We start from the raw sequence: 27729 nt of genomic DNA, 5'->3' as shown, positions 1-27729 counted from the left end.
CCATTAATGATGCATTGTTAACGAAGTCAAAACACATCTGGGTGATTAGATAAGTTCATTTTCACCATGTGAAAGACATTTCAATTGATAGAAACATTCATTAAACAAATGTTGGTCCATAAAAAATTAATTTATGTTAAAAATATCAAATATTTTTCAAGCATCTTCTAAAATCATTACTGGGCATGAGCTATGACATGAAAGAGGAGATCTACATCCACATTCCTCATTTACTGTCAGAACTTAGTCAATGTCAAAACTTTCTCACATGAAATGTGCCTGTTTTACTGTAAATAGTCTGTAAATATGTAAAAAAGCACATTAACTTGAAGAGTCAGGAGTGTTCTGAAACAGGTTAAAGTAAAAGGTATGGATGGTCACAACAAGAATAGTAGTCAATGAGAGACTAGCCACAGTGTGTGAATTTTTGACTAATGACTTAGCAAAGAGCTGTGCAGTGTAGAGCTTTCCACAGCCCTGGCACCACATCCAAGCCTTCTGGTAATGTCGAGGGTTGCACCTTCAGGTGAGTGCAAGCTACGCCTGTTCCACATCCAGAAGAAACTCTCACTGTACCAGAAGACTCGACGAACACTGCTGTCACCTGTGAGATGAAATGAAATCTAATTTAAAAAATTAAATATGAGATGGCATATTATTTGTAACAAGGTATATCTTTCAAAAGTTATCATTAACTGCTTATGCTCAAGCCTTATGGTAAAATAAACTAACACAAAGAAATATATTAATTGAACAGTATTCAGACACACACAATGCAAACTACTCAATGCCTCAGATTACAGGTGAACTTGCTGCAAAGGGCTCCTTTCAGTGCCTTAAAAAGGCAGAGTAAATAAACCTTAAAAAGATGTTCCACTTGGTGTTGTCCCACCATATAGTAATTTTTGAACCACATTTTGCCACCTACAATAACCTGTATACAGCATTCCCATGTGTAAGCTTTCTATGGTGGATCTGATGCATCATTATCTAGTGAGTACCACCATTGCAAAACTGACACTCAATGTATCTAATTCTGTTTTGTAACAAAGAAAACAATCAATTATTGACATCATCACTTAATCAGATAGATAAAAAAATCTACTCATCAAGCAGCGGCAAAATACACGACAGGCAGTTGTAATTGGCAGTTTTCCTTTTCGTCTCGTACGGTGTAAGTCTCCCCTGACCCGTGGTTCCTGGTAATTTTCCCAAAATCTACCCCTTTTCCTAGACCCCTCCAGTCCTTTTCCTTCACTCCTTCTTCAGGCAGAATGGTTGAAGAGGAAGGAAGAGGAGCCACTAGCTCCAAACACTTGCCAATTACAACAGTCTTTTATGTGTGTGTTCGGCGGCCGCTTGATGAGTAATTTTTTTTATCTATTCAATTAAATAATTCTGTTTTGTGATTCTTGTTTTCAGTAAATCTAAAATACAAACCTTATTGTACCACAGAAATTGCATTACAAATGAGCTGATACAGTGGCAACACACTATGATCTGGCAGTTTAGGTTTAAAATACCCGAACAATCTGATTTCCTGTTGTTATAACGTCAAGTTTAACACATATATTTCAGAACGACACAACACATATAAGTCACAGAGTAAGTTGACAAGCAAGACATGCGTACATGTTAGCATTCGAATGAGCACTGAGTCCCAGTCTAGCAGCCGCTGCTCGGCTGGCCGCTTAGGTGGCGCAGCTGCTGCATGGCTGGCAGACAGCGCTGCACGTAGTGGACGCGTGTAATTGCGTGGCGGCACTTTGAATGATCAGCGAGTCACAACACTTTTCCCCCCTTTGAAATTGTTGCACTGGTCTTGATGGAGGTGTCCTGGAGATGGCTAACGTCCATAGGCGTTGTTTGACTCGCCGTAAAGTCTCGAGGAGACGGCTTCCCGTACGGACGGAAGTGTCCCCGATGATAACGGGTCGAGATGACAGGAGACTTAGGGGTCGAATCTGCTGGCGCCCTACACACCAATCTGCCCGTTGCGGCAAGTCCAGTTGATATGACAGAAGACATGGGCGATGTGTCGGCATCCGTTGGAGGAGGAGGCGAGTAGATTTGCTCTGACAGAGGATGGTCATCCGGTTCCTGCATGGGCACGTCTCCTGGTGGCGTCTGTTCTTGTGCTGGCATCGCGATGACGGTGAGAGGGCTGCGTTGTGAGTATTGAGAGATGCCAAGATCCCAAGCGTCAGGTAGAGCCAAAGGTGGTGTAGCGGCATTCAGAACAGGCGTTGCTGGCACACGAGGCCGAAGCTGGTCCGAATGACGCACTGCAACACCCGTGTCCGTCTGGATTTCATACAGGCGTCTGCCACGGTGTCTTAAGAAGCGGCCCGGGCTCCATTTTGGCTGCCTGCCATATTCCCGTACCCAGACGAGGTCGTCGGCGGTGAACCGGCCAAGTGAAGGCACCCACGGCCGTGAGGTGGAAGGCCGCAGAATATGAAGTAGCGTGCGAGGCTGTCGGCCATGTAAGAGCTCAGCCGGGCTGTGGTCGCCCATGAGGGTGAAACGGTAAGACGTCAGAAACTGGAGAAGCGCATCACCAGCAGCAGAAGAAATCAGAAGTTTCCGCATCTGAGCCTTAAATGTGCGGACCTGTCGTTCAGCCTCACTGTTGGATTGTGGATGGAACGGCGGGGCCGTGACATGCATAACACCGTGACGAGCACAAAAATCCGCAAATTCGGAAGAGGCAAATTGCGGACCATTATCAGTAAAAAGAGTAGAGGGGAGGCCTTCCAGAGAAAAAATGCGGGTGAGAGCACTGGTGGTTGCCGCGGTGGTCGGCGACGTGCAACGGACAATGAAAGGAAAGTTAAGAGTAGGCGTCAATTACAAGGAGCCAATAAGTACCTAAAAAGGGTCCCGCAAAGTCAGCATTAATGCGCTCCCAGGGCTTCTCAGGCGAAGGCCACGGTGACAAAGATGACTTCGGGGCAGTGGCCTGTGACGCACAAGGGCCGCAGGCAGCGACCATGTGTGCTATTTCAGAGTCGATGCCAGGCCAGTACACATGACGGCGCGCGCCAGAGATTTTGTGCGAGACATACCCCAGTGCCCTTGGTGAAGGAGGTGTAAGACTGAAGCACGCAAAGACGCAGGTACCACAACACGCGGCGAAGCGTTGTCAGTGGAGAGGAGGATAACACCATCCCTAGCCATGAGGCGGTAGCGCAGTGCGTAGTAGTTCTGCAACGGATCAGAAGTCTTAGCGGACGGGCGATCTGACCAACCCTTCTGAATACAGCGTAAAACCCGGGAGAGGGTAGGGTCAGAACCCGTAGCAGCTGCCAGCCTGTCTCCAGTGATGGGGAAGCTGTCCACAACCTGCTGCTCAGCAACATCCAGGTGGAAACACAAACGTTCATCCCTATCGAATGCCTGATCAGGACCCATGGGAAGGCGAGACAGAGCATCAGCATTCGCATGTTGAGCCGTCGGCTGGAAATGAATCTCATAATTGAAACGAGACAAGTAAAGAGCCCAACGCTGGAGGCGGTGTGCAGCCTTGTCGGGAAGTGACGTTGATGGATGAAACAAGGAAACAAGTGGTTTGTGATCCGTAACAAGATGAAATTTTGAGCCATAGAGAAAAACACCAAACCTATGAAGAGCATAAATAATGGCCAAAGTTTCTTTCTCAATTTGAGAATACTTTTGTTGGGCATCCGTGAGCATTTTGGAGGCATAAGCAATGGGTTGTTCCAAACCGTCAGAAAAACGGTGCGCAAGGACTGCACCGACCCCGTATTGAGAGGCATCTGTGGCAAGAACAAGATGTTGGCCAGGTCGATAAGTAGCCAGGCACGGGGCCTGTTTCAGCATAGTCTTCAATTTCTGGAAAGCCGCTTCGCATGACGCGAACCAGTGAAAAGGCACGTTTTTATGAAACAGGCGATGCAACGGCTGAGCCACCGAAGCCGCAGACGGTAAAAACTTGTGATAGTATGCTATTTTCCCCAAGAAGGCCTGCAGTTCCTTAACAGATGTAGGGCGAGGAAGGGCATCGATTGCAGCGACAGTTTGCTGAAGTGGACGATTACCATCCCGAGAGAGTTGGAACCCCAAGTACGTGATAGATGCCTGAAAGAATTGTGATTTCTGAAGATTACACTTAAGACCGGCAGTCTGTAAGACATGAAAAAGTGCGCGGAGATTTGAAGATGTTCTTCAGTGGTGGAGCCAGTGACAACAATGTCGTCCATGTAATTGATACACCCAGGGACAGGGAGCAATAACTGTTCCAAGAATCGCTGAAAGAGAGCAGGTGCACAAGCAACCCCGAATGGCAAGCGTTGGTACTGATAGAGGCCGAAAGGCGTGTTAAGGACCAGAAACTGCCGGGAAGCAGTGTCGAGAGGAAGTTGATGATAAGCTTCTGACAGGTCAATTTTAGAAAAATACTTGCCTCCAGCAAGTTTTTGTGTACAGTTCTTCAGGATGGGGCATAGGGTAAGTGTCGATGAGGCATTGAGCATTTACAGTGGCTTTGAAATCGCCACAGTGACGAATATCACCATTGGGCTTAGCAACGACAACGACAGGAGAGGAGAGGAGAGGACCACTCACTGGAAGTGACAGGAAGCAAGACCCCTGAAGTAGTGAGACGATCCAACTCCCGTTTTACCCGATCACGAAGGGCCACAGGAATGGGCCAAGCCTGAAAAAACTTAGGCCGAGCAGTGGGTTTGGGCGTGATATGAGCTTCAAAGTCGTTTGCAAGGCCTAACCCAGGAGATAAAAGGGACGAAAATGTCGTCAACAAAGAATCCAGTTGAGCATAAGGAATAGCATCAGAGACAATAATGACAGAGTCATCTATGGAGAACCCAAAAACGCGAAAGGCACCGAAAACAAAAAGATTTTCTGCATTCCTCTGGTTGACCACAAATATGGGAACAGTGCAAACGACAGATTTGTAAGATACCTCAGCATTAAACTGTCCCAAGAGAGAAATCTTCTGTTTATTGTATGTCCGTAATTGCCAAGTGACAGGTGACAGGAGTGGTGAACCCAACTGAAGATACGTCTGAGAATTAATTATAGTGGCAGCAGAACCGGTATCCACTTGCATGCGAACATCTCGACCAAGGATTTGGACAGTGAGGAATAACTTCCCTGAAAGGGAAGAAGTGCAACTGACAGACAACACAGAATCAGAATCAGCGTCATGTTCATGGACATCATGTATCCGGTCGGATTTGCAAACGGAAGACACATGACCTTTCTTTTTGCAATTGTGACACACAGCCCAACGTAGGGGACAATCCTCGCGTGAATGTTTCGTAAAACGCCGCGGACATGAAGGAAGTTGCCGGAGTTTTGCTGCAGTTTCTTAGCGGGTTGTTTACGGCTAGGCTGAGGCTGCGCGTGGGAGCAAACTGCGGCCACGTCAGCCGGCGGGGACGCGCCGCACGCGTCGTCAACAGCGCACAGAGGTTGACTGCGTAATGGAGAGAACTTCATCTAGAGTCGGATTCGCCAACTGAAGGGCACGTTGCCGAACTTCTTTGTCGGGCACCGACCGGATAATAGCATCCCGTACCATGGAATCGGCATAGGATTCTTTGTGAACGTCAGTAACAAACTGACACTTTCGACTGAGGCCGTGAAGTTCAGCAGCCCAAGCGCGATAGGATTGATGTGGCTGTTTTTGACAACGATAAAAGGCAACACGAGAGGCTACCACATGCGTTTGCTTTTGAAAATAGACAGACAGAAGTGAGCACATTTCAGCAAAGGACAAAGATGCAGGATCCTTCAAGGGAGCCAATTGCGACAACAACCGATACATTTGAGGTGAAATCCAGGGAAGGAACAGAGACTTACATGGTTGTTCATCCGTGACATGAAATGCCAAGAAGTGTTGTCGAAGACATTTTTCATAATCAGACCAGTCTTCCGCCGTCTCGTCGTAAGGAGGAAAAGGAGGTATAGCCAACGACGAGAAACGCCCCGCATTTGACGCCGCGACGAAGTCGCAAATTGTCACTGTTAGAAGCGTTTGCCGTTCAAGGAGATTTTGCAATAGTTGCTCGACAGTAGCCATGGAATCCTGTGGGTCAACGGTGAAAAGGTAAAATCCACTACCTCGTCGCCAATTGTTATAATGTCAAGTTTAACACATATATTTCAGAACGACACATCACATATAAGTCACAGAGTAAGTTGACAAGCAAGACATGCGTACACGTTAGCATTCGAATGAGCACTGAGTCCCAGTCTAGCGGCCGCTGCTCGGCTGGCCACTTAGGTGGCGCAGCTGCTGCATGGCTGGCAGACAGTGCCGCACGTAGAGGACGCGCGTAATTGCGCGGCGGCGCTTTGAATGATCAGCGAGTCACAACACCTGTTTCTGCACAAGCAGGCCAATGATTGGACACTTTCTTACCAACGACTTTACCAGTTTCTCCCCACCAATTAATAAAGCTTGAATAATTCTTGTCATTTCCACTGCAAAAAACCCGCACTAATGTGGGGAGATTCAAAACAACAGTGAAACTATGATTAACTTCTTCTGTAGGTTAGGCCCCATATCAATCGCAATTAGCCCAGTCAGAGCCAATATAATTTAACTGAGAACAGAATCCGATTAAGGGCATCTCGATGCTGAATGTTCTGGTTCACAGTGGTCACATGGTTAGGGTTCGAGCTTCGCAAGACAAATGTGTTATGTAGCAAACAGTTCAACTCCCACTCAAGTTTAATTTTTAATTTAATTTTTTTCATTACTGGTCATATTATTTAATTTATATGACATCTGAGAGGTAATATACTACTACTACTACTACTACTACTACTACTACTATTAATAATAATACTAACCACTTGATTATCATTAGCATTAACGTCTGGCACGTATGCACAGCTACGTCAGTTACAAAACAGGCACGTAAAACTGCTCTTGCGATTTTCTCGGGATTGTCAGAGTAATGCACCTTACTAGTTGCAAATTGTGTTGTTTTAATGGCCTTCTAAAGGTGTAGAAAGTTTGAAGTAAATCCATGATCCCAATGTTGTGGCCTCCCCATGTCAGACGTGAGAAAGCAGATAATTACATTCTCATCAAGTTTCACATAACTAACACATCACACAGAAAGATAAGAAAATCTTAGAGTCAAGTTAATGAGCTTTCGATGAGCAAATTAGTTTTGAAAACTGTGATTCCAATGTTTCTCAAAAAGGAAAGCTGACAATAATTATTCATTGCCTCTTTTAACTCAGGGCAGTTGAATATCACCTCCGTAATGCAAAAATCATTTAAGACCTGAAACCTGACAAGCGAACAGACTAGGAGAGGAAAATTAATTTAAAACTGTAATGAAAATGGAATAAAGGTGGGTGGGACATGTAGCCAGATGAATGAATGGCAGATAGACGAATCGAGATGCAACATAAGGACATGTAGGTAGATAGAATTATAGGGCATGGAAGAGCAATGTGCATGTAGCTGGAGAACACAATGCCTGGAAAGGTGCAGAGGTGGCTATTATCCAGCAGGAGGAGCCAAAGATCTGATTCGATCCTCTGGGACCCGTAGGCCAAGGCCATACTTCTACAACCACATTCCGTAAGCTGCTTAGTGATGTGTGGTGGAAGATATCTCCAGCGCAACTATAATTTTGTCCTTTCGTGTTACCTTCGCCAATGGTGTGCAGGAAGAGCAACTCTCAATAAACCTGTGCAAAGCTGTAATTTCTCAAGTTTTCTTGTTGTGGCCATTCGTACGGCGTATGCGGGATGGCGTAATATAGTGCCTGACTTTTCTTCCAGAATTACAACAGTAATGGTCTCAGTGATATGCACCTCGTCTCTCTGTGTCTGTTGCAGACATGCTTGACAACTCCGGTGGCACTCTCGTGCTTACTAAAAGATACTTGCTGAGGGTCCCAGACTGATGAACAATACTTGACAATCGTTCGAAGAAGTGTTTTGTAAGCACTTCTTTCCTGGATTAAGTGCACATTCTTAAGTTTCTTCCAATGGATTTCAGTCTGACATCTGACTCTCTCACAACTGGTTTCATGTGGTCCTACCACTTTAAATCGCTCCGGATGGTTAATACTAGCTACTTTACAGCTGTTTTGCCATTTTCCATAGTGTTCTCAAGTAAAATACTCAAACAACAAAGGAGCTGTTCTTGTATTGACATAAGTCACATTTATTTACATTCAGAGTCAACTACTGTTCCCTGACCAATTGTAGGTCCCCCCCCCCCCCCCCCCCACAGACATTCCTGCACTTCACTAAAGACTTCTGGCATTGCAAGATTCCTAGAGGCAACAGGGTCATTCCACATCAAAACACACAATAATCCGAAGATTTGTAACCCTCTATCTCAGATTTTCACAAAACTTTGCACATTTGCTTACACTTATAACACAGGAACTTCTGCAAAATCTTTTTGGTCTCACACCACAACTTTATTTTATATCGAATTTTAAATGTAGTTATATTCTGATAACTGGACTCTGCAAGAATGCCAATGCAAAATAGTACTTATCTACATAAATGCCCATAACTGAGGTGTTTATGAAACTTTTGATTTGGATTTTTTTTCAGAAGTTAAGTAAGAAGTTAACAGATACCCAGTTACTGAAGCAGTAAAGCTAGAAAGATTTTTTTTAAAAAATATCAATGTATGTCGATTATTGATTTCAGAGAAATTGCAAGGATGTGGAGAAATGCTTATATCACATTTCTCTAACCTGCTGGGAACCTGATTGTAGTCTTAAATAATCCTCTAGATTATAAGCTTTCTAATAAAATAAAAATTTCAATGGGTCTTCTGCTAATTGACACACACACCTGATTCAAAATACTTTTTGCTGCAATGGAAAAGGGCCATTTTAAGTAAGTTCATCCACTTGCTGCCTCACTGCCTCAGATGCAAGGGTATCAAATAATCACCTTTAAGTATAACTGATTCTAAGCAGCATGTTAACTGTAAGTGTGAAAATTTATTTCCTTTCATTTGACTAATTCAGTAATTTTTTTAAAGATTATAATATATTTTATTTATGTGTTTAGCCAATCACCTGCTCACAGTGATAAAAAAATTCTTAGATTGCAGTAGCTCATTTGAAACCTTTATAATAATGAAAACAATTAAACAATTGCTGAAATTCATTGTTGAGAATAGCTGGCGTGCATCAATTAGTGTATTTGGCATGTTTGTGGTGCGGCTCTATCATTCCACTTGTATAAAAGATGTTTTAAGTGGATTCGTGCTCAGTTAAATGCAAGAGAAAATGTGAATTCATGCAATATTGGAAAATTACTGAAACCACTGTGTCAGTTTACAACCTAGACCTTAGTAAAAACTCTATAAAAAATAGCAGAGCTGAGTGAAGACAAACGAGGTTTTATACTGTTGCGATACAATGTACGCTTTCTACAAGATCAAGAAAGTGCTACAATATATGGAAATCACACATACTATTACTTAAAAGTTTTTGAAAGTCTTCAAATAACTTCTTGCGATCCTTTCAAAAAACACATACGAACAGTTAAAAAATCTTTGAGATCAGTCTGCTTGTCTTTATCTAAACCATCAAGTGTTAGAAGAATCTCCATGAAACCAGACCAAAAACAGTGCAAGATTTGTGAACAAAAAACTGGCATCAGTGATTGAAATGAAAGTGATGCAGGTGACCCGGAGGTGACATTTCACTAACCAGTACTAAAACATCAAAGTATGCAAATAAAACTAAAACTTTACATGATTTGCAGTGCTCTCCCTTAAAATTTCACACCATTCCAAATCACAGCGAGCTTCACATGGCAAAATGAACCTAGAAAAAGTGAAACATGTTTTGGAAAGAAAAGTATGCTGGGCATTAGACTGCATTATTGAAGAATCTTACCGTAGAGAAGAAAAATTTGATTGTGAAATTTTTAAGAATGCCAAAGATTTTGATACCATGATATTGTTAATAAAAGAAAAAGTGGCTAGCATAAGAGTACCTGAAAAAAAATTCAAATTTTAATATTAGTTCCGCCCTCTTTATCAAAAGAAAACAATGTCAGAATTCAATGTTAGTGAGTATGTGGTTCGACAAGCAAGGAAACTGTGGTTTAAGAATTGATAAATACCCATTTCTGTTTTCAAAGGGGGAAAGATTGCTGATGAAGTGGTAAAGATAGTCACTGATTTCTACCAAAATGATGAATACACTCGAATGTTACCAGGAGCAAAAGACAAAAATTAACATTCAGAAGAATGTGTATACGCAAAAAAGATTCATCCTTTGCAACTTAAGAGAACTGTACTCTCGTTTTAAGTGGGAGAATCTGAACGTGAACATTGGTCTTTCTAAATTTTGTTTCCTAAGATCAAAGTGGTGTATTTTAGCTGGTACTGCCAGCACTCATTCACCGAAATGTGAAACTACTTTTGGATGTGGAACACATTGAGGAAACAAAGAACTTACCACACTCATTTAAATCTTAGTGTCGGTCACAATCATTGAAAAAGTGAAGGAAAATCTAACCCCAGAAAAAGCAATTCTGTTAATGGACTTTGCTGAAAATCACAGTTTTGTAATTCAGAATGAAATTCAGAGTTACCACTGAACAAGAAGCAGCTGTACAATACACCCTTGTGTGTGTATGTGGTAAATGATAAAAGTAAATTGGTAATAGTGAACCACTGCTTTGTAAGTGATGATATGGAACATGATGGAGGATTTGTAAATACTGTCCAGCAAGAAATGGTTAAGTGGCTGGCAGAGTATTACCCACATGTGAAGAAAGCTTGTTATTTCAATGATGAATGTGCTGTTCAACCTAAGAACAGAAGAAGCTTTAAAAATTTGCTCAGCATCAACAGAAAAGTCGTTTTTGTGCTCACACAGTCCTTTCTCGCTACAAACCACAGTAAAACTGTGAGCAATGGTTTGGGAGGAACTATAAAGCATATATTGAGAAGAGCTAACCTTCAAGTAGCGGATGATGCAGAATAACAACTGCATCTGGTGTTTACGATTTCTGCAAAACTTAATTTTGACAAATGTTTTTTACGATTCTTAGAGAAAGTCAATGTAGATTTCCTATACAAGAACCTCGAGAAGAGATTTTCGACAACCCGCACAACACCTGGTACCAGGAATTTTCACCATTACAAATCATTTTCTTGTGATTCTTGAGAGATTAGGAGAGTGACTTCTTCTGAAAAGCCTTCCTTGATTTTTTCCATTCAGTGAAAATGCCCCAACAGATATGCACTCGTCCTCAACAGAATTCTTTTGTAGCAGCTGTACATTAGGACAGGTCATACTTTGCTTCATCAGAAATGTCTGTGATGAAGAAAGAGATGTTTAACTACTTTTTCTCCACGCACCTGGACCAGCAGTGTCATTCTTTTGGCCTGAGAAGGAAGACTCTTGTTATGTGCCTTACGAAAACATTTTGTGTGCTGTTGGTGTACCTAAATCAATATTATTAGACAGAATGTATCACTTTAACGAAAAAGAGATGAAGTTAACAGAATACAATTTTTCACAGTGCATTAAAAAGAGTGATGCTCTTAAAAAAGTTTCTTTGACAGTTTCAAGGATCTTCACTGCTTAACATGTACATTTTAAATTAACATCAGAGTGGCTACAATATTTGGTGTTTAAAGATGCTAATTTGACACCCTGAACAAAGTTAATTACAATTACAACTTTTGGCTCTTTGTTTTAATGAGGCAGCCTTGTCAGTTTACATAATCCGATTTGAATGATCTTCTGGACAATGATGTGATATATGTTAAATTACCCTCCAATATCTATCAAAACTCAGAGTGCTGCTTCGTTTTTCTTTTCTTTTCTTTTTTTTCTTCTTCAAATAATATCAGAGTTTCAATAAATATAAATCTTGCATCAGCTGCCAGAAGTTTTACATATTTAAAACTCATTGTTTGGACCAAAACAGCTTAAATTGATTTTCTATATTCTCATAAGTCAAGAATAGTTATTGATTTTTTTTCCCATAAAAATACGATCCTTCCGCGACATTTGGGAAATATGACAGCGATATGTTGAAAATAAGATATTTTATGTTATTATTATTATTGTCATTATTTTTGTCTGAAGTAATGCAATCCAAATGACAAACTTCAGTTGCAGCATTTACATTTTAAAAAATTTCCATTGACACCCCCCCCCCCCCTCCTCAAACTACATGAAGCATGTGGAAAAATTTTGCATCGATTATTGCCATGCAGAAAATAATAATAAGAAAAAAAAATTCATGAAAATCTGAAGCAGTGGGTATAAGGTATGTATAATCTTACTTAAATAAATCTGAAATCAATACTTAGTGTTGTGATGGAAAAAAAACTGAGTGTCCATTCATAGAAAACCCACTAATAATTTTATTACAATGTGTACTGTCTTGGGAATTATTTAAGACCAATTATAAGTTACTACCAGGTTGGAGAAATGTGACACGCATTTTTCAATATGTGTGCATTTTTTCTGGAAATACGAAAGTGACAAGTATTAAATTTTTGTATTGTACTTTGTAACCTTTACTGCATAAATATATTAAAAAAAGATGCTGTGACTTACCAAACGGGAAAGCACTGGTAGAGAGACACAATACAAAACACACAAATAGCAAGCTTTCGCAACCCACGGTTGCTTCATCAGGAAAGAGGGAAGGAGAGGGAAAGACGAAAGGATGTGGGTTTTAAGGGAGAGGGTAAGGAGTCATTCCAATCCTGGGAGGGGAAAGACTTACCTTAGGGGGAAAAAGGGACAGGTATACACTCGCACACACACACATATCCATCCGCACATATACAGACACAAGCAGACACATGTAAATGCAAAGAGGTTGGGCAGAGATGTCAATCGAGGCGGAAGTACAGAGGCAAAGATGTTGTTGAATGACAGGTGACGTATGAGGGGTGGCAACTTGAAATTAGCGGAGGTTGAGGCCTGGTGGGTAATGGGAAGAGAGAATATGCCAAGATGTCTGCTTTTGTGTGTGTGTGTGTGTGTGTGTGTGTGTGTGTGTGTGTGTGTGTGGGCGCGTGCGCGTGTATACCTCCCCCTTTTCCCCCCCTAAAGGCAAGTCTTTCTGCTCCCAGGATTGGAATGACTCCTTACCCTCTCCCTTAGAACCCACATCCTTTCGTCTTTCCCTCTTTCCTCATGAAGCAACCGTGGGTTGCGAAAGCTTGATATTTGTGAGTGTGTTTGTGTGTTTTTTATTGTGCCTATCAGCACTTTCCCATTTGGTAAGTCACAGCATCTTTTTTTAAATATATTTTACCCATGTAGAATGTTTATTTCTATTATACTCATGTCATTACTGCTTACATAATTACACGCCTGTTAAGTACGTGCTTCTCTTAACATATGAAAAAAATTCCAAATCAAAAGCTTCAGAAGCTCCACAGTTATGGGCATTTATGAACATAAGTACCATTTTGCACTGACATTCTTGCAGAGCCCAGTTATCAGAATATCACTACATTTGAAATTAGATATATAAACAAGTTTTTGTCTGAGAGCAAAAAGACTTTGCACGAGTTCTTATATTATAAGTTTAAGCAAATGTGCAAAGTTACATAAAGATCTGAGATGATGAGTGTTATGACCTGCATGGTTTGATGTGGAATGACCCAACAGCATCGTCTCCAAAAACGCCTCACAGAGTTGGCGGTGTTATGTACTACATGTGTGTATTGTGAACAGTGATGATCACGTAAAATTCCCTTGGTGTTCTCCAGAAATTACCTTTACGCCTGTCAATTCCACCATCCTGTTAAGAAATAGCAACCAAATGAAAACTGCCACTACAGTATGGCACTAGAGCAGGTAGAGAGAGCCACATTGCAAAACGAACACACGAGCTCATTAAACTTGCAACTAGTGCTGTCATTTCGCTTTGTTTTGACTGAAATCAGGTTTGTTTAGTTTCTGATATTTATTCACTTTTATTCCATGGCAAATCATGTTTAATGTACGATGCTGCAAGCCAAACACGTGAATGTGTATTTGCTGAGACAGTACACTGAGCAAAAAGGAGAACGGTTAGCCCTTATTTCCTGGAGCTCACTTTGTTAATGACTGCAACAGCTTTGTAAATAAGCAAAACCGCAGTAGTTACACACTTTCTAAACTGTGTCACTTCAAAACACTTGGCTTTACGCAGGCAGTAAATTTTCATTGTGTGCAGCGCTGAATGATACACGCTTATAACTCCTTTATTTGAAGACAAAACATTTTAATGCATTGAAATCCAGATTTCTGTGGTGGATGACAATCATAGCATTGGATAATATTGTTTGGGTCAATGTCAGGCATTCACGACTTACATCCGGGTCAATAACTACGTGACAATGCTAGTTGATTATAGGATATCTAGCATAGCAGCAACCAATGATTTCACACCTTATGTCCTGAACAATGTTGTCAATCTTTCTTCTACTTCAGCTGCCAGTTACCGATCAGCTGTGGACAACAACTTCTGACTGTATGAATTGTTGAGAGTTGTTCCTATACACTATGTTGAATGTACAGCTGCTGTTGCAAGAGAACTTGCACCTAACAGCAAACAGCTAACATCCTCCCTTTTGAGCCCAAACTGACGACCGCTTTGTTATTCTGATCTAGGTATAGAAGCTCTTTGGAAATGTAATTCAAAAACTGTGTGATAAATGTCAATCATGAAAAGTACAATATCGTGAAAAGGAAAGTTACCACTCACCGTATAGCGGAGATGCTGAGTCCCAGACAGGTACAACAAAATGACTGTCACAAATAAAGCTTTTGGCCAGTAAGACCTTCATCAAAAATAGACGGCGCATGCCCCCCCCCCCCCCCCCCCCCACACACACACACCTGTAGTCTCAGGCAACTGAAGCCGTGTGTGTATGTATTTGAGGAAGGCCATACTGGGCAAAAGCTTTATTTATGACAATCTTTTTGATGTACCTATCTGCGACTCAGGATTTCCGCTATATGGTGAGTGGCAACTTTCCTTTTCATAATATTCCATCCTGGATTTTCCATTGTTAAATCATGAAAAGTTGACTACAGTTGTTTTAGTGAACATGCACTGACACAGGCCTGTTTCACCTTTCCTGTGCAGTCAAAAAATATAGCAATTATTATCTGTACAGTGTGTATCTATACTTTAAGTTCTCTAGTGATATTATTTCATATTTAGCAAGTTCATTACCAGACTTGACTCCCATTTTTAGAGGGGACTGTGAGTAAGCACTTAGTGTTGGGTTCATGGGGTTGAATCCTATTACTATCTATGTCCACACACCAACTGAAGAATCAAGAGGATGAGGAGAAAGAGGCTTTCTACAAATCTCTGGGAAGAGCATATGATTAATGCACTGGGAATGATACAAAAATATTAGCCAGAGACCTACACGGCCAGCTGGGAAGAGAACACATCTATAGACCGACAATCAGTATATGCAGTTGACATGCAGTAAGTAATGAGAATGGGACAAGTTTGATACTCTTTGCAACATCTAGAAACACAGTGGTAGGCTCAACATTGTTCCCACACAAGGAAATACATAAGGGAACATGGACAGCACTAGAGGCAAATACAATAAATCAGACTGACCATGTACTAACTGGTGCAAGACACAAGTCAGAGTAACTGGATGTAAGGAGTTTAAGAGGTCAAAATATAGACACGGATCTTTTCCTAGTTTTGACACGGGTGAGGGCATGAGTATTTAACGCAGTGAAAGGAACCCAGCCCAGAACAAACAAATATAACATTACAGCTTTAGAATATGAGGAAGCACAGGAATGATACAAGGAGAGAATAATTCACGCCCTTGAAAACGCTGGAGAATGTAAAAACACTGAAGATGAATGGGAAACGATAAAAAAGGCAGTACAGATAGCAGCAAGTGAGATACTTGGGAGCAGCATAAGGCAAACAAGAACCAAATGTGAAACAGAAACAAATGATTCCACCAGGATTATAATGGAAGAATATAAAGAAAAACAGAGAACTAAAAAAAGGACACATCAAAGGAAAAAGAGGGAGTGGATGAAGGCAAATATTGATGAGGTGAAGATTCTAAGAAGTACAAATGAGGCAAGGAAATTTTAAAGAGAGGTAAATAACGCATGGAAACTTTTCAAGGGCAGAATAAGTTTAATAAAAGATGAAAAGGGCGAAATTATAAGCAAAGAGAAGAAGCTATGCAAAGGGCGAAATTATATCTAAAGAGAAAGAGTTTGAGAGAGGTGGTGTCACTACTTTAACAAACTCCTTACCCAAGAGCAGTTATACTAAGGAACTCAACAGAAAAACAGGAGAAAGAGGATCCAGATAACAGTGTGACTATATAACTTATAAGAGGTGAGAACTGCAATGAGGAAATTAAAGAAGACTCCAGGAACGGATAGCATTCCAGCAGAGCTTTTCAAGCAAGGAGGCTCTGAATTGGAAATAAACATCCTGAAACTGGTTAAACTAATATGGGAAGAAGAGGAAATACCTCAAAAATGGAAAGAAAGAATTACATGCCCTATATATAAGAAAGGAGACTAGACAGAATGCAGTAACTATAGAGGTATCACAATGGTTAATCTGGGATGTAAATATCTCTCTAACAAGGATAGTAGATTTGACAATGAAAGGGACACAAGCTAGCATAAAAACTGGAGGAATGTTGTCCAATGCTTTGGAAATTAGGAATACTGCAAGGTGATGCGCTGGCACGCCTCCCATTCAATGTCGCCTTGGAGACGGTGATGATATATGCAAATACCTTTAATAGGGAAAAGATTTTTCATAAATCTGTGCAAATACTGGCCTACACAGATGACATTTCCATTACTGTCAAGAGTTCTTGCTACTGTGTCAGAGACATTCACCTCACTTGAACAGGCTGGCAGGAATACACGACTAAATATCAATGAGCAGAAAACAAAATACCTAGCTTCTGGAAAAACACACAGGGAGGACATCCCAGCCAAAATAACAATGGGTATCTACACCTTTGAGACTGGTAACAATTGAACCCAGATATGGTAGCAATTGAACCCAGGTACTTGAAATGGTCGACTTTTTCAAAGATACTTTCTATGAAATAAAGCAGAGGCCAACTACAGCTAATAAAGCTTATTTCACCTTAACAAAGCTTCTACCTTCAAGGCTCCTGACTAGAACAACAAAACTAGCCAGACCAGTGGTTATTCACGTCTCTGAAACCTGGGCTCTGACAGCAAAGGACGCCGAATTGCCAGATGCATTCAAGAGGACACTCGGGGGAGAATCATCTGCTCAATTTGCGAAAGGGAAAGAGTGAGGAGTTGTACGCCATCTCCAAAGATCAGCCTGTTAGCAAGTCATCTAGGATGAGGTGGGCTAGACATGGGGCGTGGACAAATGGTATGGGGGCGGGGTGGGGGTGGGGTGGCGAAAGTTTTACAAGGAAAGACAGATGGACAGAGTGAACATTGTTGACCAAAAACTAGATGGGAGGATCGAATCATAGAAGACATTCAGAAGACGGGTAACAGGAATTGGAAAATGTTAGGAAGGGGCCAGAATAAATGGAAAGAGATAGTTTAAGAGTATCTATAGAGCCGCCAAAGAAGAAGAAGACTAGGACAACTTAAGTTTTTCAATTTAAAACTCTTCTCTAAATGAACTTAATCTGTTTTTGAAAATACAATGTAATTGGACAAATAAAAAATTTACTCTCCAAGCGGTGGTAGGAGAACACACATATAACAAAGGTATTACGCATGCAAGCTTTCAGAGCCAGTGGCTCCTCCTCCTGACAGAATGGTTGAAGGGAAAGGAAGAGGGATGAAAGAAGAGGCCTGGTGAGGTTTAACAACAGGAGTAGAAAAGGACTGGTGAGGTTTAAGAAAAGGAGCAGAAAAGGACTGGTGAGGTTTAGGAAAAGGAGTAGAGTGCAGAAAAGTCACCCACAACCTGAGTCAGGGGAGGCTTGTTGCCAGTATACATCCTCTGTCTATGTCCATTCATCCTAACTGATAATTTGGTGGTAGTCATGCCGTTGTAAGAGGCTGAGCACTGTTCACATAACAGATGGTATGTGACATGTCATTCATAGGTAAAAACACACTGCACAGTCTTTGCGTATGATTCGTTTCACATCATGACTGCAATATATGAAATGTAGCTAACATACTGAAATTGTATTTAAAGCTGAGACCAGAGTGATATCCATCACAATTCTTGTGCACCCACTGTTCTCTCCATGCATGATGTGAATCGCGTAATCATAGCACCCGTCTACTTCATAAACGGTTCAAGATATCGAAAGAAGGTTTTCTTTGCAAATCATAGCTATTGTGCATGACAAAAATACATTTGGCACTCCAACAGTGGACGTTTTACTTGCTGCGAGAGGAGAACGGAAATATTAGCTCACCTTATTACGAGACAGATATGAAGATTTATTTAACTTTGTATATATTCCACTTCCACAAGAATACTCAGAGTCTTAGCTACTGTATATGGATATTAAACTATCACTGGACACAGAAAATTTTACAAGACTCTTCTCTTGGTGTACACTAACATAAGGTTCAAAATTAAAGTTCAGCAGAAGACATGAAATGCACTGGTGCCCTATTTAAGACTATGCTATCATCTTAATCATTGATCATGAACTGGGCTAAGGATTCCTCTGGTCGGTGGATGTTAATCAGTGTCTGCGTGATGGCCCTGTGGGGCTGGGAGGAAGTGTGAAGCTTCACCAAAAATGTTCAAATGTGTGTGAAATCTTATGGGACTTAACTACTAAGGTCATCAGTCCCTAAGCTTACACACTACTTAACCTAAATTATTCTAAGGACACACACACACACACACACACACACACACACACACACACACACACACACACACACACACACACACACACACACACACACGCCTAAGGGAGGACTCGAATCTCCGCCAGGACGAGCCGCACAGTCCACGACTACAGCGCCTTAGACCACTCAGCTAATCCCGCACAATGAAGGTTCACCAGTGCCTCCCATTTGTCACTGCAGTATGCAGTGAGACACTGTTATCTTTTGTTATATTGATGCAAGCTGCTGACTTTGTGTGCTATTGTGGTACCATCCAAAGATTGTAGTGCTGTAACAAAGAGATGCATACTTTGCTGTATGATTAATTCTTGAACCTTTTTTATCTGTCGAGATATGTGGTGGCTGGTACAGCCAACTCATGGATAATGCCATATCTAGCCAGAAGAATGCAAAAAACTGTACTTAGCAATTCAAGAAATGTAGTCCAGGGACATAATTCTGACTGGGGAGAAATCATGTATGTGGTTCCACAAGGTTCAATCTTAGGTCCACCACTATTCCTCATATACAGGGTGTACATAATATCCGGGAACACTTTCAATTATTTATAGTACAATAACTAAACACTGTACTGATATCATATTGCATTTTGAGAAGAAACTCTGAATTTTTTTTGCAAATATTTGATATGCATACCATGTGTGACCCGGCAGACATCAACATGGTAATCGAATTCTTGCCATACCCGTCCCAACACGGCATCGTAGACTGTGGCAGTCGCTTCCCGTGTTCTCTCCCAGAGCTCTGCTACATCATGTGGTAGAGGCGGTACATACACCACATCTTTAATGTGTCCCCACAGAAAAAAAGTTACATGGAGTGAGATCTGGTGATCAGGGAGGCCATTTCATGGAACAGCTGTCCCCTTCTGTAGCATGGTCGCCATGTTTGCAATTAGCGCTGACTACCGACTATCAGAAAATTACCAAACTACGCTGTGGCAGTACACATGGAGAGAGAGAGAGAGAGGAAGAAGAGAAAAAAAAAAAGCCTCTCTCTTTGAAATGACATATGTATGATATATGTACAATGTTTGGTTTTTGTGTAATAAATAACTGAAAGTGTTCCCGGCTTTATGTACACCCTGTATGTTAATGATCTTCCATCTACTATACAACAAGCAGAATTAGTTCTTTTTGCATATGACTCTAGTATTGTAATCAATCCAAGCATATGTACAGAAATGGAACAAATTGTAAATAAAGTTCTTAAAAGTATCATTGACTGGTTTTCTGTGAATGGTCTCAGCCTCTATTTAAAAAAGACACAACATATTCAGTTCTTCACATCTATAGACACTACATCAACAATAAGTGTAACACATGGTGAGGAAATAATAAGTAAGGTGGAAATTCAAAATTCTTAGGGGTCTATATTAATGAGAATTTGAATTGGAAATTATATACATTCTGGAACTCTTAGAACAACTTAGTTCAACCAATTTGCACCTGGAAGCATTACAAATCTTGGGACGAGACAAATTAGTAAGTTGATGTATTTTGCATATTTTCATTCAATAATGTCAACAGAATTATGTTCTGTGGTAACCCATCTTTAAGAAAGAAAGTCTTCATCACACAAAAATGTACTGTAACTAAGTTATGTTGTGCTTACCATGATCATCTTGTAGACATCTGTTAAAAGAGTTGAGCAGTCGGATTACTGCTTCACAGTATATTTATTCCCTCATGACGTTTGTTGTTCATAATACACCACAGCTCAAAATGAACAATGAGGTACATAATTACGATGCCAGAAAGAAAAATGACATTCAGTACACCACTTTAGGGTTGTCTGTAGCACAAAAAGGGGCATACAACGCTGCAACAAAAATTTATGATCAGCTAGCCAGTGACATAAAATGTGTGACAGCAAAGTAAAATGTGAAAACAAACAGAGAAATTTTCTCCTTGAGAAACTACCAACAAGCTAGATTTGAATTCTTATTTCATTAAGAAATATTGTAAAAGGCAAGATTCAAGGCATTTTGTTTTATACATTTTAATTTTCTGATACTTGAATAGTGATTAGGCAGATTCAAGTATAATTTTCTTCTGAAAAAGGTATTTCAGTTCTTTTGTAATAAGCATTAGCATACTTCAGAGGGGGGAGGGAGGAATTATACTGAAAAGGGTATTAACTTCAAGAAACTTGAGGGAACTTATAATATTGAAGAACATCCCAAGAAAGCTGTGTGTGATAACCAATAAGACTTAATATGTTGCTGTGCTGATTAACCTTACGTTAATGCAGTCCTTGTCATCCTTTCTACTTCTAGCTTCACTAGGAACATGCAAACAGTCTACAAAGGAGACTGCTTACAATGTACATGTGCGACACATTTTAAAACAGTGCCGAGGTCTTTAGGACTATTACCAATGACACAAATGGTTAAAGGTTTGTTTAACCCATGGGAGACCAACATGGAGATTGTGGGACAAACAGATACAAACTATCCCAAGAAGAACAACTGCATTCACAATCGGTCTGGTAAGCATTTTCTGAGTTTGGCATGCACCATCATATTGACAAAGACTTCAAACTTGGAAAGCATTAACCCATACCAACGAATTGCAGCATACATCTAAAATAATTACTGGTCTTGAGTTTCATTTCATAAGTAGGTTTACTCTGCAGCTTTATGGTTCATTATAAGGTATTTGTGGGAAATCTTACAGTGAATCAGAACAAAATGGGAAGAAAAAACCCTGATAAAAAAAAAAGCAATCCAACAAAGTACATTGAGTCCAAAACTTGAACTATCACATCTTACCTTGTAAGAGGAAGTAATGAAAATTTCATAAGCGTTGTTCTGACTGGTTTGATGCATCCCACCACAACTTCCTCTTCATCTTTGAGTAGCGCTTACACAAAACAACTGTGTTATTCATATGTGATGTATTGAGACTGCAATTTGTAAAACACAGGATGTCGTCAATCATCATCTGCATACGCTTTTGTTCAGTGTGCTGCTATGTTCCCCATTGCTTGCTCCATTACGATACCACAAATTTCATCTTCAAAACTGATGTTTCACCTCAGGCAAATCGTGAAATACCAGCTCTTGATGTATCAAAACTTATCACAAATGCGGGAATGTAGTAATCGATGACAAAAAATGTCTGTGTGCCATCACATAACCTGGTTATTAAGCTACTGCTACACTGCTACACTGCTGCCCCAATTGCCTTGCAACTGAAGAAAACTGCAATGCAGGCAGAGCATCTCCCAGCTGATTCAATTCTACTGTCATTGTGGCCTCAATTTCTGTAACTATAAGGTCCAGTACTTATACAGAAGGGACTACGACATTCATCAGTACACAGTTGCCACCTGAAAAACAAAAACTGTTTTAGAACAAACAAATTATATTATGATATTATCTTACAATAGCAGAATTCATAATGCAATAACGAATGTTGCTTTCTTTAAAAATACATTATCACATATTATAGTAAGTTGTCTAGTAATTTGTAATTTCAAATTGATATTAATTACAATGCAAAGATTTCCATCACTAGTGAAACAGCTTTTTCCAAATAATAAGACTATCTCAGCTTACATAATCAGCAGAAAAGCTTAGTGCAAATTGTTTTCTATAAAGTGCCCAATTTTAGCAGCATATGACAGTGGTCTTAAGTAATTTACATTTCAGCTTTTGTAAGTGGTAAACTTGCATCAACTTTCATTTTTACAGTGTACATGCATCACAAATACGAATACAAGCGATTTTAAAATGACTAGTTTGATGTAGCTTTTCACACTAGTCTACCCAAGTGCCAGTTTTATCCCTATGTAAATACTAATACCTAAAGCGATTTGAAACGGCTTACAATCCTTGGCCTCTCTCTATAATTGTTACTCCCCCCCCCCACTTTCACCACTTACCAAATTAAATGTTAAATTACACATCACGAATCGTCGTAACTTATCCCTTATTTTATTCAAATTGGGGCATGAATTTCATTTCTACAGATTTCAGTACACTAGCATTTAATTTGTTATCTGATCTACCCGTTGAGGCTTGGTTTCGCATATGGCATAAACTATTTTCCTTCTGTATGTAGCGCCCCTGTTAATCGTCCATACAACAGTAGGTCATTCTGTCTCAAATCAACGAACACCCTGAAAGTTTATATCTCAGATTTGGATGATTTATTTTTTTTTCCTTCAGGTAATGTACCCACTAACACTAGTTTAAATTTGAAATTTCAAATTTTTCTGACCTTTGGTTTTTGAGTTTCAATGGTTTAAAAATAAAAAAAAACTCCGTTTTTGATCAATCGATGATTGTTTTAAAATGCTTTAGCTCAAAAACTATACAACCTAGAGAGCTCAAACTTGCACCATTGTTTTCCTCTATAATTCCCTTCAATTTGATATATAACATGACTATGCTACCTAAATTTGAAAATTTTAAACTATTCAAAAAAAATATTTTTTTTTAATTTCCAAAATACGTACCCTCGGATTTTTTTAATAAAAATTGTATGTGTTGTCCAGTCTAACTGACTACTTGCATGCAAAATTTCAAGATGGGATCTCAATGGGTTCTTGTATAAAATAATATTTTACTACCGCAATACACAGTAGTGAGGTGAAAAGCAGACTATTTCTAGGCTATGAATACTAAGGTAGGCCTATGTAATTCTAACAAACTTAAATTATTATGTTAGCCTTTTTATGCAACATTACCCCCTTATTGTTTGTTAATTCATTAAATGATACTTTAATGTGAGAATAAAATATAAAAAAAGAAAGGAAATACGGAGGCATCCGATCCCACCCGTCAGCTTTGATCAATGACGTCACAAATTTGGCAGAAACGACCATAGACCACGATTTCAATATGGCGCATATGAAGTCGGTGTGTACACATTATGAAGACAAAAATACATCGAAAAACAAACACACACACTTCCCACAAAAAGCCTAATGACACTAACGGGACAAGCGCGGGAAATGGGGTGTTTTTGGGTGGGGGAAAACTAAATATAAACAAATTTGGACACCCAACCCCATACAAAACCACACAAAATGATGAAAAAAACCGACATCACAAAACTCCCCAAATAGCACTAAACACAATATCATCTGGAATCGGACACTTCCCTTGAGCTATATAGCTCAACAGCAGCTCCCGATCACATAAATTAGGATAAAACACTTCCCTTTGCCTACAGAGCTCAAAAACATCTCGCAATACCAATATCAACATACACAGCCACACAATGGGATCGAACACTTCCCTTGACCTGTGCCCTGTTAATTTTATCCGTCATATCCATTCCTGAACAAAAACAACAACTAATTAATTTTACTAAAATTACCACACAATGTACAGCGAACAACACTAAATTAACCTTCACACAAAATCGTTAACTTACTGAAATGAATTTCGACTACAAAAACAGCCGACACTCAAAAAAATTCTGGATTATGAGCAAAAGCAAACTGAGCCCATTACACCACACAAACGAAAACCCTGAACATACCACCAGACAGCACAACAAACCACAACACGACGACATCTACAAACACGCTACACTAACAAACCAAACTCCAAGCTGCCATGACGTCACACACGACAACACCCTTACGTCACGGGTCACGGGTCAAAGCCGATGCGTGGGATCGGACGCTTCTGTCTACCCATAAAAAATTAATAACTTAAGAATCTTACGATTTTGTACGACATTCACTTTTTATTATAAAAAAAACGTGAGATTTTCATATAGGGTCAAGGCTCTAGTTTTGGCCACTACCCCACTTATGGCCACCTTGATGCAACGGGGAAGCTACACTGCACCCTTTCATTATATATTATAAATGGGAGGGAAAACTAAAACATCTGCAGTATGTCTTCATATCAGATTGCCTGAAACATAATGCAGTTGCTTTCTATGTATTCCAGGAAAAACTGCTAGAAATCATAAACCAAAACTTGTCTTTTGCAGTTAAAAAGATTAGGCCTACTTACTTTTCTGATGGCAGCGCTGCACACCATAAAAATAAGAAAAACTTCCTTAATTTGTGTTTGCATGAAACTGATTTTGAAGTTGAGGCAAAGTTGGAGTTTTTTGCAACATCCCATGGCAAGAGTGCATGCGATGTCCTGGGCGGAACTGTTAAGCGGCTAGCTGCTAAAGCCAGCTTACAAAGGCCATATGACCAACAAATCTTAACACCCAAATCACTTCATGTATTTGCCATAGAAAACATAATAAACATTGACTTTGAATATTGCACAACAGAGGAGTATGAACTGACCAAAGAATACTTACTTCCTCGGTTTAGTGACTCAAAAGCGATTGTGGGAACACAAAAGTTTCACTCATATGAACCCTGCACAGAGAGTCAAATTACTGTCAAGCCTTATCATTTTAGTCTGGACGAGTCTCTTGAATATGTGACAACACTGAACCAAATAACACCGTCACATATGGAAAATATTACTGCTGGTCTTGTGACAGTAGCGTATGACGACTCTTGGTGGTTATGATGCACTGAAGAAAAATACAATGACATGTACCGAATAAATTTTTTACACCCAAAGGGTCCAGCCCAGTCTTTTTGCTATCCACAACCAAGAGATATATTAGATGTCCCAGGAAATACTCTTTTACAAACAGCGCATCCAACAACAGCTACAGGAAGAACCTCAGTTGAAGTGCCAAAGAAATGAAGTTGTCTTCTATTGCTTTGGAAAAGTATATTAAAAGATTATAAAAGAAGCATGTTTAAATTATGTTACACCTTCCCTCACTAAACGCTAAGTTGTATAGATACCATGTGTATTAACATTGTAAATACCAATTGGTATTAGAAATACAGTTCTATCCATGCAGATATCAACAAGTTAATCTTTTTCCCAAGTGAAATTACTTATATGCCAATTTCTAATATAAGGAACGAGTTGTAAATGATTACAAATAACACTGGAAAACCAAGAAAAAGATAATCTCTGCCATGATGAATGTGAGTGGCTTTATTCAAAATTTTGACTTGTTGCACAAATATTACCAATTAAAATGTGTTCACTCCCTTCTGATGCATAGTTAAAAGAATCATGAACATTAAATTAAAACAACACTATATCATTTAATGAATTAACAAACAATAAGGAGTAATGTTGCATAAAAAGGCTAAAAAAATAATTTAAATTTGTTAGAATTACATAGGCCTACCTTAGGCCTTCATTGCCTAGAAATAGTCTGCTTTTCACCTCACTAGTGTGTATTGCAGTAGTAAAATATTATTTTATACAAGAACCCAATGAGATCCCATCTTGAAATTTTGCACACATGTAGTCAGTTAGACTGGACAACACATACAATTTTTATAAAGAAATCCGAGGGTACGTATTTTGAAAATTTCATGTTTTTTTGGAATAGTTTATGCTACCTAAATCTGAAAATTTTAGTCATGTTACATATCAAATTGAAGGGCATTTTTTTGAGGAAAACAATGGTGCAATTTGAGCTCTGTGGGTTGTATAGTATTTGAGCTACATCATTTTAAACAATCATTGATTGATCAAAAACAGAGGTTCTTTTGATTTTTAAACCCTTGAAACTCAAAAACCAAAGATCAGAAAAATTTGAAATCTCAAATTTAAACTAGTGTTAGTGGGTACATTACCTGAAAAATAATTCATCCAAATCTGAGGGGTCATGACTCAAATCATGTAGTACAATTGGTTTATTTGACATGGAATGACCCATGCACTCTCCATAAAATCGGATACATAATGAATGTAACAAGAAAAAAATATTTTTAACAGAAAGTGAACGTCACGAAATGAAAAAAAATGTGCATTGCGACAGGGCAAGGCAAGCACACCAGTGATGCACTAGGAGGTAAATTGTCCGACAAGCAGCACATAAGGCCACAAATTATATTGTAGCATAGAAAGTTAATGAAAATATACAAAACTAACAGGCACAATGGGGAAACTTACGTAAACGTATTACAATAGTAGTCTCACAATTACATCATAATATAGTAACAATCACTCACACCTACCTACCTACCTACCTACCAACTCTCTTTGATACAAATTGACACTAGGAGATACGAGAGAATAACATAACAAAAAAGCTGAATGAAGTTTTCACTGAAGGAAAGTCATACAGTAAGATTCAAAAGCAGAAACGGATGCCTAGTGGTCTTCAAACGAATACACGACGCAAAAATTAATGGCACGTGATCCCCGGTGAGATGAAAAATTAATCAAAATACAATACGTACAATCTCGTGTTCTCCCCTTTCCAAGTTCAGTTCCAGCTCCAACTTCACGGGCTTTGTGAGAGAAACACACTGTAACTAATTGTTGTTAACCACAACATTCAAATACAGATCAAAAGTGTATGTTAAAATAACTGCACAATTTCTTTCTTTTCTCTATTATCAACACGCAGTTTATAATAAAACATTTATTACAGCCAAACACAAAAGTAAGTTCTGATAGATTATTTGCCACCATAAATATAATTATATGAAAACATGAACTTACAATTACGAAATTTTGTTCGAATCAACAGTTATCAATAAAAGGAAAACTATGGTGTGTTGCCAACTATTTTCGACCATGTCCCTACGGCCTACACGACTTGGGGTAAGTCCCAATGTTCATCTTAAAAAGTCCCCACGGACGCAAAAAATTCTAGATTGACTACAAAAAAAAGAGTTAATCATGTATTGGGTAGTAACCATTTCCCTTTATTAGCCATTTTGAATACTGAACGTTCTCTATTTCCAAACAAAATATTCCTAATGTTATTTGGGGAACCTGCTGCTGTTAGTTTCTACATTATGTGCGCAGTTCATAATTTTATGGCGCCAACAGAAGCAGTGAAATGGAGTCTTTATTATGGGA

General features: G+C 39.6%; 1 long non-coding RNA gene across 2 annotated transcripts; it reads right to left on the bottom strand.

Annotated features, from left to right (window-relative positions):
- Window positions 1–377: 377 nt before the first annotated feature.
- LOC126177160 (uncharacterized) lies at window positions 378–27453 on the bottom strand. Of its 2 annotated transcripts, none has more exons than XR_007535761.1 (4): window positions 27367–27453; window positions 21625–22184; window positions 20466–20672; window positions 378–604 (listed from the first exon to the last, which is right to left on the bottom strand). It is a non-coding gene; the product is annotated as an uncharacterized LOC126177160 (long non-coding RNA). The 2 variants fall into 2 exon arrangements; XR_007535760.1 differs by lacking the exon at window positions 27367–27453 and adding an exon at window positions 26889–27301.
- Between the last annotated feature and the right edge of the window lie 276 nt (window positions 27454–27729).

This window comes from Schistocerca cancellata, chromosome 3, assembly GCF_023864275.1.
Source record: "Schistocerca cancellata isolate TAMUIC-IGC-003103 chromosome 3, iqSchCanc2.1, whole genome shotgun sequence".
Taxonomy (NCBI): Eukaryota; Metazoa; Arthropoda; class Insecta; order Orthoptera; family Acrididae; genus Schistocerca; species Schistocerca cancellata.
This window is presented reverse-complemented; position numbering and strand designations above follow the sequence as displayed.